This window comes from Pinus tabuliformis, chromosome 8 (assembly GCF_031772625.1).
Source record: "Pinus tabuliformis cultivar Carrire ecotype Pingquan chromosome 8, CPIR1, whole genome shotgun sequence".
Classification (NCBI taxonomy): Eukaryota; Viridiplantae; Streptophyta; class Pinopsida; order Pinales; family Pinaceae; genus Pinus; species Pinus tabuliformis.
Window position 1 is genome coordinate 1,254,975,780 of NC_142294.1, and position 16,858 is coordinate 1,254,992,637.

A 16,858-nucleotide genomic window follows, 5' to 3' on the forward strand; every position below is an offset into this window, starting at 1 on the left:
GGTGCATTCCTACAAATTAGATTTTTGGATTTTTACTCATTTATCACAGACAGAGCCTTTTCTACCATCAGGCATTCATAGCTTCGACAAGGTTATCTTTTAACCAACAATGATTCATTGTCCCATCCGAAGCAATCTTCAAAATTCAAAATTATATTCACTTGCTTCCAATCTCATTTTGGTCTTGTCATTTCTATTTTTTGTTTCTTAAAAGACATTGTCTAGGCTTGATAACCTGATAATGACAATGCCACTCACTGGTTGTATCTAAACTAAACAAGCGAGCTCTTGATGAGACCCCTTGTCCTCTGATTGATTAGATCATTGGCTATTACCCTGTTTTGGTATGAAATTTTGGTAATATTAGTTTAATTAATTCCCTATGATCATGGTAAACAAGCTCATAATGAGAATTATTATCTTCTAAGTATTTTATATCTTAGAATTACACTCTAAAAAAGGAAAATTTAATTAGATGGGATGAATCATTGGCTCCTTTAAGAGTTTTGGATGATGATGATAGAGTTTTAAGATATTGATCTGCAGAAAGTCCTTACTAGGTTACATATTATTTTCTTGACTGATATATGCACTTTGAGGCATATTGTGATTGTGCATCATTGAGGCTTACCTATGATATATGCACTTTATTACCTTGGTCTTCTTCTGCTGATAGGTGGGGAGCTCCAGTCAATATCCTGCAAAAATGTTAGCCCCTAACAATTTTAGCTAGCTAGATTTCTACATCGTATTCTTGAAGCGCAGCAACCCAATTGGCTCTTGTCTCCCCTACTTCTCTTAGAATCAATAATTGCCTTTCTGCGGGTAAGGTAATACTATTTTTGTATGAGTTTTAAGAAGAAAAGGTTTGAAATGTTTCAGGGTTTTAAAAATAAAAAAATCTTGGTTCTCAATAGCTGAATAATTTATCTCGGCACCTTGCGAGTTACAACTAAAAAAAGAGATTGGTGCCTCAATATTTTGATCATTAAGCTATGTTAAAACCATTGCATATGATCCATCGGATGAGAAAGTTTACAACACAAAAGGTTTAAGAAAGTTAGGGGTTGTTAAAGAAGGATAATTGATAATGACTTTTTTAATCAACTCGAATGATTCCCTTTCATTTTTACCCCACTTGAATACTGCCTTTTTCCTTATCCTTTCTTGAAGGGGTAGGACAATCTGTGAAAAATTTGGAACAAATATTTTTACAAAATTAATTTTGCTTCACATGGTATTCTTGTTATGTGGGAGAGGAATTTTTTCAATCTCTTGAACTCTATGAGGATCGATGTAAATGTCTTTCTTGGACACTATAAATCCAAGGAGATTACCTTCTGGTAAAGCCAAATAATATTTTTTGGACTTAAGGAAATGCCATATTTCTTTCATCTTTCAAAAATATTCTTTAGGTCATTTAAATGATTGTTTCTATCCTTAGAATAGACCATTATGTCATCTAGGTAAATAATAACTGATTTAATAATCATACCTTTGAAATAAATATCCATAGCACGTTGAAATGTAGCACCTGCTTTTATGAGTCCTAAAGGTATCTTCTAATATGTGTATGTTCCCCACTTGGTCCTGAATGTTGTCTTTAATCTATCATTTGGTTGTAAAAGAATTTGATTGTATCCTGAAAATCCATCTAGAAAAGACATTAATTCAGAACCTATAATTGATTGCAATATTTTCTCCATAGTAGACAAAGGAAATTTATCCTTTTGACATGCTCTATTTAGATTTCTAAAATCAATAAAAATCAAAATATCACCATTCTTTTTCCTCACAGGGACCGTATTTGATACCCATTTTGAATGTCTAACAGGAAAGATTATTTTGGCTTTGAGGAGCTTGTTCAATTCAGATTCAATTTAACTTTCAAGGTTTGGGTGAACTTTCCTAAGATTGTGTTGTACCAACTTTTCATTCAAATTCATTGGTATGGTATGTTGAATTACAGAGGTATCATAGGTCTTTAGATCTGGATAATCCTAGGTAAATATACCGTTATGTGTTTTTAACAACTTAAATAATGGTATCCTTTCTTCAAATGATAAACCGAGACCTAGGTTGACATTTTGAGGTTTTTTAGTTGGCCATAGATTTACCACTTCAAATCTCAGAGTGGAACTCTGAGTTTTGGTGTTGGTAGTGTTCTTGAATCTATCCTTTAAATCATAGAGATCTTCCATATTAACTACAGACTTCAAAATTGGGTTTTGATCTTGTTTATGGTTGATTTGTAGATCATGCTCATGTTCATCTATGGTCTATTCCTCATAAGACCCTTCTAATTTAAGGAAATTGATTATATTCACATCATTATTAAACAATCTCCAATTTGTTACATTATCGGGAATGGAAGACCTAAAAAATAACTTTATTGAAAATATATATGGACTAAATTCTTCACAAGCTATATGCTTGGATGTCACGTTAGCAAGTAAATCAACACATGCATTTCGCAACCTAGGAAATGAAGAAATGTTAAAAGTAGTGAAATGAGAAGTAAGATTCTGGGCAAGAGATTGATAATGTTTAAGGTGCTCAGAAACACAATGAATTGTATTTATTACCTATTTAATAATTACTTCAGAATCCCCATATACTTACAAATATTTGACATTAAGGCCAATGGCTTCATATAACCCTTGAATCAATGCCTCATATCTTGTGGTATTGTTGGTGCATTGAAATTTAATTCTGCAGGCTAACATGGTTTTATAACAATGTAAACTTTGAAATGGGAATTATAAACTCAAAACGAGAACTCTGGCCAAGAAAAGCCAAAAAAACATCAAAAACAGTGCTAAAAATGAAAAATGTGTATACTGGAATGATGGTTTTCTTTTTAGGGACAATTTTGAACATGTTTTAAAAATGGCAATGAAAATGAAATTTTCGAGCAAAATACAGCTTGAAAACGAAAACGTGATTATACTAGAACAATGATTTTTTTAGCGTCAATCTTCAAAATAAAAAAAAAATGCCAGTAAAATGATCCAACAACATAAAAATGACTCATAACATCTCATTTAACACCATATGGAAATCAAAAATTTTATTTCAAGATACAATGCATACATCAGTTAGATAAACTGTCTTAAACAATTATTCAAAATCACTCATATTTTCTTGCACACCATCAAAATTCACATATTCAGATGAGTGACTGGATGCTGACGAATATGTTTCATATTCTTGTCTTTCATCAACTAGTGCCCCATTTGAGTCCACATGCATGCCCATCATTTCAGGTTTCAAAATTCTTCTAGAACTATGACTGGTTTCGGCAGACTCCCATCTCAACATTGTTCCTTCTGGTAAAAACCTTTTCAGAATCTCTATTGTCTTGAAGTGAAGAGTTCCTCTCTTTGTTAAATTGAAGTCATAAACAAGTTTGTCAACATCCTACAATTTTAATATATTTGTGCAGTGGCGATTTATATTTGTACCCTTTCTTTTTCTCTTTCTACCATTTTTTGTCAACTACCATCTCTGGCTTATACACACCATTGAATTTGTGTGTATTTGTGGCATACCAATGTACTTAAACACTTGTAACATCCTCATTTTCTATAAATACCTTTATAACTTTAACAACCTACAATGGATAGCCATTGGGATCTCCATCTGCTAGCACTTCGATCATGCAACCCTCCTTAATATCCTGTACTAAACCCCTGTAAAGGTCTTCCATGGCTTCACATTGTGCACGATATCTTTTGGAACCAATATACATCTCTCTTTCCTCTGCCTGTGAAGAATTAATAATACCTTGAGATTGTTGTTGTTCAAAAATGTTTATTCCTCATGTGCATTCGACACATTTTGTGGCCAAATAAATGGATTTTTCAAAGGTATATATTCATTTGTTGTTGTTGAAATGATATCACTTTGATTATTGAAAAATGACTCCCACCAAACTAAATCAGCAATGTCAAAGTAATCATATGTATATCTAATACATTTTTTAATTTCTTCTAGGCAATCAAAATAATTTATATCTCTGTTTTGTCTGCGTGCATTATGAACTTCAGCAACTGATTTTAATAACAATATTTTTGATGCAAATATTGGATGTTCTAGACTGAACTTCAAAAATTGCAAACCTGATGACAGTGCCCATTCTGCAGTAGTTTAATACTTCTTTCCCCATATTAGTGTTTTCCCATCAATTTTTTTTGATATGAAATTGATGTTGGAAGCAATTATCATTAAGTTGTTCAAAGTATTTCCCCTCACCATATGATCCCACAATAAACCTTCACATGTCAATAGTTTCTTCCAACACATCAAAAGTAGGCTCTGGCATTTATGATTTCTTAGTACATTCAATTAATGATGGCAAGCTCCCAACTTCCTTCCTCCTCAATGTGACTAAAAAACAACTGAACATCTGATAAATATGGTCATGAGTGTGCCCAACAAGAAGGAAACCAACCTTTACCTTCTGAAAAATTTTCAATTCAACAAGCATGTTTAGATATCCAAAAAAAACCTGTTTTTTGTTTTCACGGGAAGTGTTGCCCAATTGTAGATACGAAACATCAGGAAGATTACCAAACCAATGAGAAAGCACATCATGATTTATGGTTATGGTCAGATTTGCATCATTATGAATATTTGGAGCTGTGAAAGTACGCCTTTGGCAAAATTTTCCCACTGAAGACCATACAACTGACCAAGTGATACTGAATAAAAGTTTCCTCCTGTAAATTTTTGGGTGTGCAAAAAGAATGTGGTAAAAGTGTCTTCTTATGGTCCATACCATCAATTATGAAACCCAAATATTTATTTGGATTATCATAACACTTCTTTCGATGCTTGTACAACTTTTTCCTTTCATTTGTTTGTTGTTCGTGATGCTCCTCAAGTTCTTTAACAATTGAATCTACATAACATAAAAGAAAGCCATTAAGAAATATGTTTTCATACTTGATGAATATATGGTTTTAAAAGTTAAACTTATGAATGCTTACCTTTTTTTGACCCTTCACATTTGTCCCTTTTTGATTTAAGAGAAGCACATGTACTGCAAATCCCCATCCTTGTCTTCTTAGGAATACAGACATTGTTGAATTCTTTCTTCCATACCTTAACAAAATATTGATATGTAATAATTCAGCCATGTCCCTCAGCACCTTCTGCATATTCTTTGTATAAGTTGAAGATTTCTTGTCTTGAAAAATTATCTCGAATATGTATTGTCTCTCTATTTGGCATACACTCTCCATGCTTTAAAAAGAAATCTTTCATCCATGACATTGCAATATCTGATAATGGCCCAAACTGTCTTTTATAAGGTACTTCGGAATAAAATGTGGGATCTTTTTCCAAATTTTCTTGAATTCCCGAGAGACGAAAATTCCCAATCGAATGAAACATTTGGAAAACTTTTCTCTAGATAAATAAAGTCCTAATATGATAATCATAACTTGACAATGTAAATTGCATGCACCCAACTAAATATGAATTTTTCATGGTTTTATTCATTGAAAAATATATCTTCCTGCTCTCTAATGCAAATTTGAAATCCATGTGTTTCAAGCAATATTTCTATCAACATTCACTTGAAATGAGTGCGTTGATAGAACTTCTTCTCGTCAGATATTCCGCTCTACCCCTTGTATAACTAGAACATCTTGCATTGATACAAAAAGGTCTGCTGCTACTCCTTGATACAATATTTCTTGGCAACATCTCCCTCATTGGATCATCATTCGTATAAGGATTTTCGTCATCATTAAGAGGAATGTTATCCACACTATGATCAGTTGTTCTTTTCAAATATTGACTTGAAATTCATCATCATGCTCTTCAACACTGTTTCTCTCATAGTCCTTAGAATTAGGACTAAGTGGACACCGTGACACTCCATTGTTTTGAACTTCACCATCATGCTCTTCATCATTGTTGCTCTCATAGTCCTTAGAATTAGGACTAAGTGGACACTGTGACACTCCATTCTTTTGAAATTTGTCATCAAGCTCATCATCACTGCTGCTTTCATAGTCTTTCGAATTCAAACTAAGTGGAATCTGTGATTCTTTATTTATTTGAAATTCTCCATCCCCTCTTTCATCAATGCTGCTCTCATAGTCCTTAGGATCAGGACTAAGTGGAAGAATTGACTTTCTATTCATAGTGGAAGAGTTCCCGCTATATTCATCAAGATGAATAGAGTTGTTATGCGATGAAGATGTTGATGGTGTATAAATCGAAACTTCACAATCAGGACAATCCATCCCTTTCAAATAGAAGATGTTGAATGATACAAATGGAGAGTCTCCTAAAGATATTATATAGCTTAGAGAATGAAATTTTCCCTCCAAAAATTCCCCCCCCAAAAAGTTTCACGAAAATATATCCCTCCTAAAAGCTTGTGAGGTTTATTTCTCTTCATTATTTTATTCTACAATTTAATTGAAAATGTAAACTAAATTTTTTTATGAAATAAATCATTAAAGTTAAAATTGTAAATTACAACTTCTGCCTAAATTATTTTAATAGTCAAAGTATATAATATATATTAAACAATTGAATGCTTTTTTTAATTTTTATAATACATTCTGAAACAAATTAATCCCACATTCACCCCGCTGTAAAACAATTCCATAATATTTGCTTTATCATATTTTCCTTCATCGCCATAAAAAAGTAACATGTTAAAATTTTTTAAAACTAATTAATCCTGCATTCACCGTACGGTAAAACATCTCTGTAATTTCACCTATATACTAAATTCCATTATCACTATTACTCACATTACATCAAGGTTTTCTAAGGTTCGTTGAAAGACTTGGAGCAAATTTGTAGAGCAGCTACATTGCTATCAACAACATATTCAACAAAGAATTGTTGCAATTGAAAGGTTGGTTAAAGCTTTTTCCTCGAAAATTTTCATATTAAATTAGTTTAATGAAGTAGATTTTTTTTTTTTAAGATTAATACCTTTTTTCACCCAAATTAACCAATACTTCCATCATGAGTATGGTGGGCCCAGCAATTCTGGGCAACCCCACCCCGTGCCACCCCGTTGGCCTGATCGTCTGCCCACTCCACCCGATACCCCACCCCACTACCTCACTCCCCACCCCCTCAACCCACTGGGCCTCTACCCCACCCCACGCACCCCCTACCTGACACACTCCACCCCACCACCTCACTTCCCATGCTCCACCCCTCCCCCCACATGCCACATCCCACCTCCCTACCAGCCTCCTCTCCACCCCCTCATGCCCCTCCCACCCACCCCTTCCTCCGCCTCACCCCTCACACCACGCACCCCCTCCCCCCACCCTACACTCGCCAACTGCCCCGTCCCCACACTCCCCTACCCTACCCCCTAACCCCCTCGCCCCCTCCCCCCACCCCTCAACCCACGTGCACCCTCCACCCTCCCAACCCACCCCCCCTCCCAAGCCCCTCCCACCCACCCCTCACCCCATGCGCCCCCTCCCACCTCCGCGCCCCCCACACCCGACCCGCTACCGACACCCGACCCGCCACCCACTCCTCCCCTTCCCACCCCACAATCGGTCGGCCACACCACACAAACCCGTCCCCACCCATCACTACCCCCTACCCCATGCACCCCCACCCTCACCCCAAGCTCCCTCCCCACACTTGCCTACCCCACCCCCAAACCCCCTTCCCTCACCCCCCCCACCCCTCACCCCACGCGCCCCCTCCCATCACGCCACCTAGACCCCCCATGCCCCTCGCACCCACCGCAACCCACCCGCCCCCTCCGCTCCCCAAACCACCCTGCAATTAGCTGGCCACCCCACCCAAGCACCCCCCCCCCATCCCCCTCCGATCCCTACCCCGGACGCCCCCCTCACGCCCCTCCCAACCACCCCACCCGCCTCCCTCCCTCCCCTACCCACCCTGCAATCGGTCGGTCACCCCACCCGCCCCCCCCCCTCGCCCTACCCTACCCCTTACCGCGAGCTTCGCTCCCCCTCCCACAGGGCCGCTCCCCACCCCTCACCCCACCCCCTCACACCCCTCCGACACACCCTCTCCCCCCACCGCCATCCTCCCCCCCAACCCTACTCACCCCCTCCCTGCGCCACCCTAGCGCCCCGCTCGCTCGGTCGAGGCGGCTGGTTGATTTTGAGAATTGGCCAGACACCCTGGATGGCCAGGCGAGCCACAGGAGTGGTGCGGGGTGGGGCACTACTGTCCACCCCACGCCACACTGGTAGCCCACCCGCCCGGCCGTGGTGGCAGGCCGATTCTGAGAATTGGACGACCACCTTGACTGGGCAGCCAGGCTGCTTGGGTGGTGAATCGGCTGGCCACCCCGAGCAAGTGGGTGAGCCGCCGGGGTGGTGTGCAGCGGGGCACCACAACCCACGCCCGCCACCCCAGCAGCTCGCTTGCCCGCCCGGGTAAACCCACCAACACGCGCGACCCCCCATCGCCAATCCCTAACCCTTACCACCCACCTCACCCCTACCCACTCTTCCCTCACTCCACCCCCTAATGCCCCTCCCACCCGCCCCACCACCCAACCCCACCCCGTACCTTACCCGCTCCCTCCCCACCCCCCACCCTACCCACCCCTTCCCCCTGCCACCCCGTCGGCACGCCCGCTTTCCCGGGGTGGCTGGCCGATTCTCAAAATCAACCAGCCACCCCTGCCGGGCGGGCAGGCCGCTGTGGTGGCGTCGGGTGCGGAGTCCCCACCCACCCTGCGCCACCGTCGTGACTCAGCTGCGTACCCAGGGTGGTAGGCCGATTTTGAGAATCAGCCAACCACCCCAGGCGAGAGGGCGAGTCGCCGGGGTGGCGTGGCGTGGGGCACCGCAGCCGACCCTGTGCCACCCCGGCGGCCCGTCTGCCCGCCTGGAGTGGCTGGCCGATTCCAGAAATTGGCCAGCCACCCCGGCCAGGTGGGCGGACCACCAGGGTGGCACGGGGTGGGGCACCACCGTCCCACCCCGCGCCACCCCGACAGCCCGCCCGTCTAGCTGGGGTGGCCGGCCGATTCTGAGAATCAACCGGCCACCCCGGGCGGGTCATCGAGGTGGTGCGTGATGGGGCATCGCAGCCCACCTCGCACCCCCCCGACAGCCTGCCTACCCGTCCCTGGTGGTTGGCCGATTGTCGGAATCAACCGGCCACCACAGGCGGGCGAGCAGGCCGCCGGGGTGGCATGGGGTGTGGAATTGCTACCCACCCCGCACCACCCCAGTGGCCTGCCCGTGGTGGTTGGCCGATTCTCGGAATCGGTCGGCCACCTCGGGCGGGCGTGCGGGCCGCTGCGGTGGTGTGGGGTAGTGTGCAATCGCCGACCCACCCTGGCGGCCGACCGGCCCACTCAGGGTGGACAGTCGTTTCAGGGAATCGTTCGACCACCCTGGGCGGGGTGGCAGGCCGCCGGGGTGGTAGGGCATGGGCGGCGGCGCCCCACCCCAGCGGCCCCAATGGGCGGGTGGGCCGCTACGGTGGTGCGGGGAGGGCGGGTAGAGGGGGTGTGGGTAGGGGGCAAGTAGGGTGGGCAGAGCGAGGGGTGGGGGGGGGAAGGCGCTGGTGGGAAGGGTGAGGGTGGGGGAGGTGGCGGGTAGGGTAGTGGAGTGTGGGGAGGGACGAAGGGGCAGGTAGGAGGAGTGAGGGGGGAAATGGGCGGGTGGGAGGGGTAGGGTAGAGTAGGGGAGTGTGGGGAGGGGGAAAGAGGCGAGTGGGAGGGCTGAGGGGTGGAAGGGAGGGGAAGGGGCAGCTATGTAGGGAAGTGTGGGGAGGGGTGAATGGGCGGGTGAGAGGGGTCATGAGTGGAAGGGGGCCAGCGAGCGGGTGTGAGGGGTGGGAAGAGGTGGGTGAGAGGGTCGATTCATTAGGGGAGTGTGGGGAGGGGTGAAGGGGCAGGTGGAAGGGGTGAGAAGTGGGGGAGTGAGAGGGGAAGGGTGGGAGTGGTTGGAAGAGGCAAGTAGGTAGGGCAGGCGGGTAGGGGAGTGTGGGGAGGGGTGAAGGGTAGGGGTGGGGGCGGGGGCACGAGATAGGGGGGTTGAAGGGGTGGTTGGGAGGGATGAGGGGGGGAGGGGGTGGGTGGGTGGGGTGAGGGTGGGTAGGTGATTGTGGGGATGGGCAAAGGGGTAGGTGGGAGGGGTGAGGGATGGGGGGCGCAAGGGGCAGGTGGGAGTGGTGAGGCGTGGGAAGGAGCAGGTGTGTAGGGGAGTGTGGGGATGGGTGAAGGGGCGGGTGGGAGGGGTGAGGGATGGGGGGTGCAAGGAGGCGGTTGCAGTGGTGAGGGGTGGGGGAGAGGTGCGGGAAGGGGTTGGTAGCGAGGGGGAGTGTAGGGAGAAGGGTGGAGTGGGAGGGGCAAGGGGTAGTGGGGCGAAGGGGTGGGTCGGAGGGATGAGGGGTTGGGAGGGGGAGGGTGAAGGGGTAAGTGGGAGGGGGGAGAGGGTGGTTAGGGTAGGGGAGTGTGGGGAGGGGGCGGGTAGGGAGTAGAGTGTGGGGATGGAGTAGGTGGCCAGATGATTGTGGGGTGGGTAGAGGAGAGAGGGTGGGTTGGGGGGAGGAGCGAGGGTGGTGCGGTGTGGGTGGTAGGGGGTTAGGCGCATGGGGTGAGGGGGGAGGGCAAGGGGGGTAGCGGGTATGGTAGGGGAGTGAGGGGAGGGGGCGAGAAGGGGGAGGCGGCATGAGGGGGTGGTGGCAAGGGTGTGGTGGTGGTGCATGGGTTTGGTGGGGTGGGGGTAAGGGGGGTAGGGGATAGGGTAGTGGAGTGTGGGGAGGGGGCAGGAAGGGAGGTGGGCGGCGGGCGGCAGGCTGATTGCGGGGTAGGTGGGGTTGCAGGGGGGTAGGTGGTGTTATCACTAAACAAATTTCAAAGGAAAAGAGTAAGGTAAGAAATATTTGGTCTTGGTTATTCTCATGCTCCTTTCATGCATAAGAATCACGTGGGAAAATCAATGTCAGCATACCTAAAAGTTCTTTGAAGGCTCAAGCAAGGCAAGTAAGGTAATCCTAAATTTTGATATGAATTACCTTTGTGAAGTTTCCCTTGAAAAATGGTGCCTCTGCATAGTTTCAAGGCAGATGAGAAGGACATTTCAAGATAAAGAAGCTCAAGACAGTCGAATTTGGCATGTAAGCTGTGTTTTTGAAATTACACAGCAGTTTCGTAGCGCGCTACGAAACTGCTGTAGGTGATGTTTTTTACAGGCATATTTCTCTGTTTTAAGGTAGTCAACTTCCAGGAGGTCTCTAAAGCAACTGAAAGTCTATTTTGGGAAATGGAAAGAGGTTTTTATTCCTAACAGATTGAACTAGAAAAACCTCCTTCAGTTTCCTCAAATCCATTACGATCTGAGAGAAATTAATGACCAAAGTTGCGCTACGAAACTGCTGTAGGTGCAGTTTTTCATTTCCTGTTTTACACCTGTTTTTTAAAGACAGATTCTGGGCGGTAGGGAAGGTGTTTCAAAAACCCAAGAGAGGTTTTTGTTCAGCATGGATTGGTTCGCAAAAGCCTCCTTCAGTTTTTCCAAATACGTTTTCTGCGAGAAGCTATGAGCTCTGTCCCAAGACCTATTTTTCGGCCAGAACAGAAGCTTATATTTCATGTCATCTTCACTTATCATTATATCGGCAATGCAAGAAAAAGGAGGTGAGATACATCAGAATGGTTAACAGACAACTGAGAGCTGGGATTAGAAGCAAGAAGAAACAAATTGAAGACTTAAAGATGCAATTTGGAGGTTTTAAACGTAAAGTGCTTAAATAGCAAAGTTTGGGTTGAAACTGTGATTTTTGAAACAATTCAGCAGTTTCGTAGCAGCTGAAGCTAAATAATCCAATCTCAGTCACTAGTTTTGAACTACAAGTGGAAATGTTGAAAAGGGAATATCTTCAAGGGAAACTGCAAAATTATCAATCTTCAGCAAAGTTAATACAGGTGGAGGAAACATGTATTCGAATGCAACTTTAAACTTTTGTCATAAAGTGAACACATTTACTACAGTCCAAAATATGTCAGACAGCTTAGAGGAGTTTTTGTCTTCACACATGGACAAAGGTCGACAGCACACAAAGACGTGGCATTCTGATATTTTTGTATAATTAAAGGAGAAGTACATGTTACAGTTTATTACAAAGCTTGTTGCAGCTCGCAATGAACTCAGAAGTTATTACAACGAGGTTATAGATGACAAGGAGAATGCTATTCTTGTTTATGGTAGAGGTTGGAGAAATGTCGTGTCAGGCATTGATGGAGACTCAGTTCTCAAGTTCTTCAAAAATATTTCAGATAGCTGAGTATGCCCCTAGTGGTACTTAGCTGACAAGCTCTTGATGCTAATTGCTTTCATTTCCAGATCATGCATATCTCTTATCAAATAAAAGAAGTAGATGAGGATCACGGACCATTAAAGATACAGTAGAATATATTATACATATTACAAGACTGTGTTATGGACAGTGGTAATGTTTTGTTCGCTGGTCTCTCAACGCTCCTATACACTTTCAAAATGTAGCTTTGATTAAGTTTTATATGTTGAAGCAGAAAACAATTTTAACCTTTTTACAGTGAGGAAAAATAGCAAGGTTGAAACTGATGAAGAGAGAAGAAAGCGGAAAATCTTTTTGAAAGTTTTTGGCAATCAAATATTCGGTTGATAAAGATTTCGGGTCAAAGGAAAACTATTTTAAATAACTCAGCAGTTTCGTAACGTGCTACGAAACTGCTGAAGATGTTGATTTTAACACCAATGAAGCAGTGTCAATTATGAGTGGGAATTTTGAAAGGGAAACGCCTAAAGGCATGCAAGACATCATCTGGAGCTGTCAACAGCCAATCAAGTCAAGACAGGTGGATGCTTAAAAGGGTGGAATATTCCAACCCAATTTTAAATTTTTGTTGTAAAGCCCCTTTATCACCGTTCAAGATGTATCAAACCGTTTGCCAGCAAGGAACTTTTGCCTGCACACATGTTCATGGACGGAGCTTACAACGCAGCAATAACGTGGCATTTTTCCATATTTTGGGTTATTAAAGGCTAGAAGACATACTTCTGTACATTCGAGCAATTTGAGGAAAACTGGAACCAAGAAGCAAGGGAAATCTCCTAATACTTCTGAGCAGTTAAAAGATTCGGCGTTCAAGGTCAATATGGAGTATTAAACATCCAGCTCAGCCAAATCGAAAAGAAGACCAGGTGTCAAAGAACAAGGAGAAGCCATATGCATGGAAAAAGGAGTTAGAGTTATAGTTAATTTAGAACTCTTTAAAAACTCCAGTCAGCACTTTATTGTATTTATTAGTTGGTTAAATAGCTTATAGGTTTCATTAGAGGTAGTTATCGAATTCCCCTCATGCTGGAGGAGGAAGCTCGAATTAGTTAGAATAAGGATTCTATATATAGCTGAAACAACAATGTAATGAGGGTTGGAAAATTTTATAACAGAGTACTGTTTTGGCTTATGTAAAGACAGAGTTCAGTAATATAAGTTGGCTGCTTTTCTTCTCAGGATTCATGAAGGATTTCCATGTTCAGAATGTGTGATTTTATTTCTTCCTTAATGTCTTTTACAGTTGCATAGATGTGTAATCACTCAGAATTCACTGATTGTGCTCTGATTTCCTGTATGCATTTATGAACTGTGGTTTTATATGAGTTGTGTTCTGAACATCTAAATGCTAAATGCCCTGACTTCTATGTAAAGGCAGTATCATTATTTACTGAAGTATGGTTGACTCCATAGGCCCAATGGAAATTAGTTTAATGTTTGTCCAGCCTTCATATTTGTCAATGTTATTCCACAAGAGTTAGCCATCTTATTATTAGTCAAAATCAATAACCCTTTGAGAGAGCCCTCTCAGGCTAAGGAGGCTAAGCCTTAGTCTAAAGATTGGTTTGAAATAGTTACTTGAAGTCTTCCTGGTTTGCAGCCTTCCAGGGCTTGATTTTGAGATAACATTTTGGTGCGTCTGCCGGGAGTCTGAAGATTACTCATTCCCGAAATTATCAAGAGACTGAACTTCTGAAGGTAGCAGGAGCTCAGAAGAATTTTCGAGGCTGCAATCTACCTTGGCGACTCCATTGTTGAAGAATTCGAAATTCATACATTCATGGTGATTCCACTAGAGTTATGAAGGACCCAGATGCTACCATTCTTATTTCAAGGTATGCATGCATAAATTTTTCAGGAATTTGTGGTTTCCCAAATCATTTTCCCAAGGATGCATATTTTCTAAGGAATGGTCCAAAATTCAATGGAGAAGATTTGAGTTTAACTTTGAAGCATATATCAGATTTTTGTGATTTTACAGAGCTTCTTAGAGTTAAACATGAGGATGTTTGCATTATGTTGTTCTATGATTCATTTCAAGGGAAATGTAAACGGTGGATTGAAAGCTTTCCTGCCAAATCCATCAAGTCATTTGAAGACTTTTGGTTTATGTTTTTTGAGGAATGGATAGATAGGTCAGAGGTGGTGGCAAACTCTCCTTCAGTTCGAGGTTTCAAACAATGGAATAATGATCATAGTAATGGAGAAACAAATGAAAATTTTTCTTTGTCCTTGTTCTCGTATCTAAAATCATTTGAGTGCAAGGCAGAAGATAAGATGAAATTTTTGGATGAAGTTGCTGAGGACATTGAGAAAGACATTGAAGGTTTACAAGGTCAAGTTCAGGCATATAGTCTTCATAATCATGATCATTATTTTCAGAAGCTTTCTATGGCAGAACACAAGGAGAGAATGTTGGTTCCTTTCTCTTTCACGATTAAGGAAGTGTACATTGTTGTTGAAAATCAGTTTGCACAACCAGAAAGTTACAAGAATCATCAAGCTGATCATGTATTCTGGGATCCTATAGCCAAATATATGGAAGAGTTTTACTCTCCAGTGTTTCAGTTTTTCTATGAAGATCAGAGGCAATTTCAGTGGCAGTGGTCATCGCAATATCATAGTGGCTCTGAATTTCGATGCAGTCAAAGAACTCAAATATCAGATAAGACAAATGATTGGCTACATTGGAAATTTCACATTGATTGAGCTGAAAGATGTTTGAAATTGATAGGGTAGGTAGGTAGGAAAATGCAAATAAGCTCAAGGTTGACTGAGCATTTTTTTTTTAGTAGATATAGACTTCTCTCTCCTACGGTGATCATCAAGCTCAAGCCTGAGGTGAAGCCCCCAGAATCTTGAAGGGGATGCTTGTCAAGCAAATTTTTGTTTGTCATAAATGGATAAGGCACTGGACATGCGAGTTCTTAGTGTACTACTGGAGCACACTATCCCAAGTGGAGCCACTGTTATCACTAAACAAATTTCAAAGGAAAAGAGTAAGGTAAGAAATATTTGGTCTTGGTTATTCTCATTCTCCTTTCATGCATAAGAATCACGTGGCAAAATAAAGGTCAGCATACCTAAAAGTTCTTTGAAGGCTCAAGCAAGGCAAGTAAGGTAATCCTAAATTTTGATATGAATTACCTTTGTGAAGTTTCCCTTGAAAAATGGTTCCTCTGCATAGTTTCAAGGCAGATGAGAAGGACATTTCAAGATAAAGAAGCTCGAGACAGTCGAATTTGGCATGTAAGCTGTGTTTTTGAAATTACACAGCAGTTTCGTAGCGCGCTACGAAACTGCTGTAGGTGATGTTTTTTACAGGCATATTTCTCTGTTTTAAGGTAGTCAACTTCCAGGAGGTCTCTAAAGCAACTGAAAGCCCATTTTTCGAAATGGAAAGAGGTTTTTATTCCCAACAGACTGAACTAGAAAAACCTCCTTCCATTTCCTCAAATCCATTACGATCTGAGAGAAATTAATGACCAAAGTTGCGCTACGAAACTGTTGTAGGTGTAGTTTTTCATTTCCTGTTTTAAACCTGTTTTTCAAAGACAGATTATGGGCGGTAGGGAAGGTGTTTCAAAAAACCAAGAGAGGTTTTTGTTCAGCATGGATTGGTTCGCAAAAGCCTCCTTGAGGTTTTCTAAATACATTTTCTGCGAGAAGCTATGAGCTCTATCCCAAGACCTATTTTTCAGCCAAAACAGAAGCTTATATTTCATGTCATCTTCATTTATCATTATATCGGCAATGCAAGAAAAAGGAGGTGAGATACATCAGAATGGTTAACAGGAAACTGAGAGCTGGGATTAGAAGCAAGAAGAAACAAATTGAAGACATAAAGATGCAATTTGGAGGTTTGAACCGTAAAGTGCTTAAATAGCAAAGTTTGGGTTGAAACTGTGATTTTTGAAACAATTCAGCAGTTTCGTAGCAGCTGAAGCTAAATAATCCAATCTCAGTCACTAGTTTTGAACTACAAGTGGAAATGTTGAAAAGGGAATATCTTCAAGGGATCTTGCAAAATTATCAATCTTCAGCAAAGTTAATACAGGTGGAGGAAACATGTATTCGAATGCAACTTTAAACTTTTGTCATAAAGTGAACACATTTACTACAGTCCAAAATATGTCAGACAGCTTGGAGGAGTTTTTGTCTTCACACATGGGCAAAGGTCGACAGCACACAAAGACGTGGCATTCTGATATTTTTGTATAATTAAAGGAGAAGTACATGTTACAGTTTATTACAAAGCTTGTTGCAGCTCGCAATGAACTCGGAAGTTATTACAGCCAGGTTATAGATGACAAGGAGAATGCTATTCTTGTTTATGGTAGAGGTTGGAGAAATGCCGTGTCAGGCATTGATGGAGACTCAGTTCTCAAGTTCTTCAAAAATATTTCAGATAGTTGAGTATGCCCCTAGTGGTACTTAGCTGACAAGCTCTTGATGCTGATTGCTTTCATTTCCAGATCATGCATATCTCTTATCAAATAAAAGAAGTAGATGAGGATCAGGGACCATTAAAGATACAGTAGAATATATT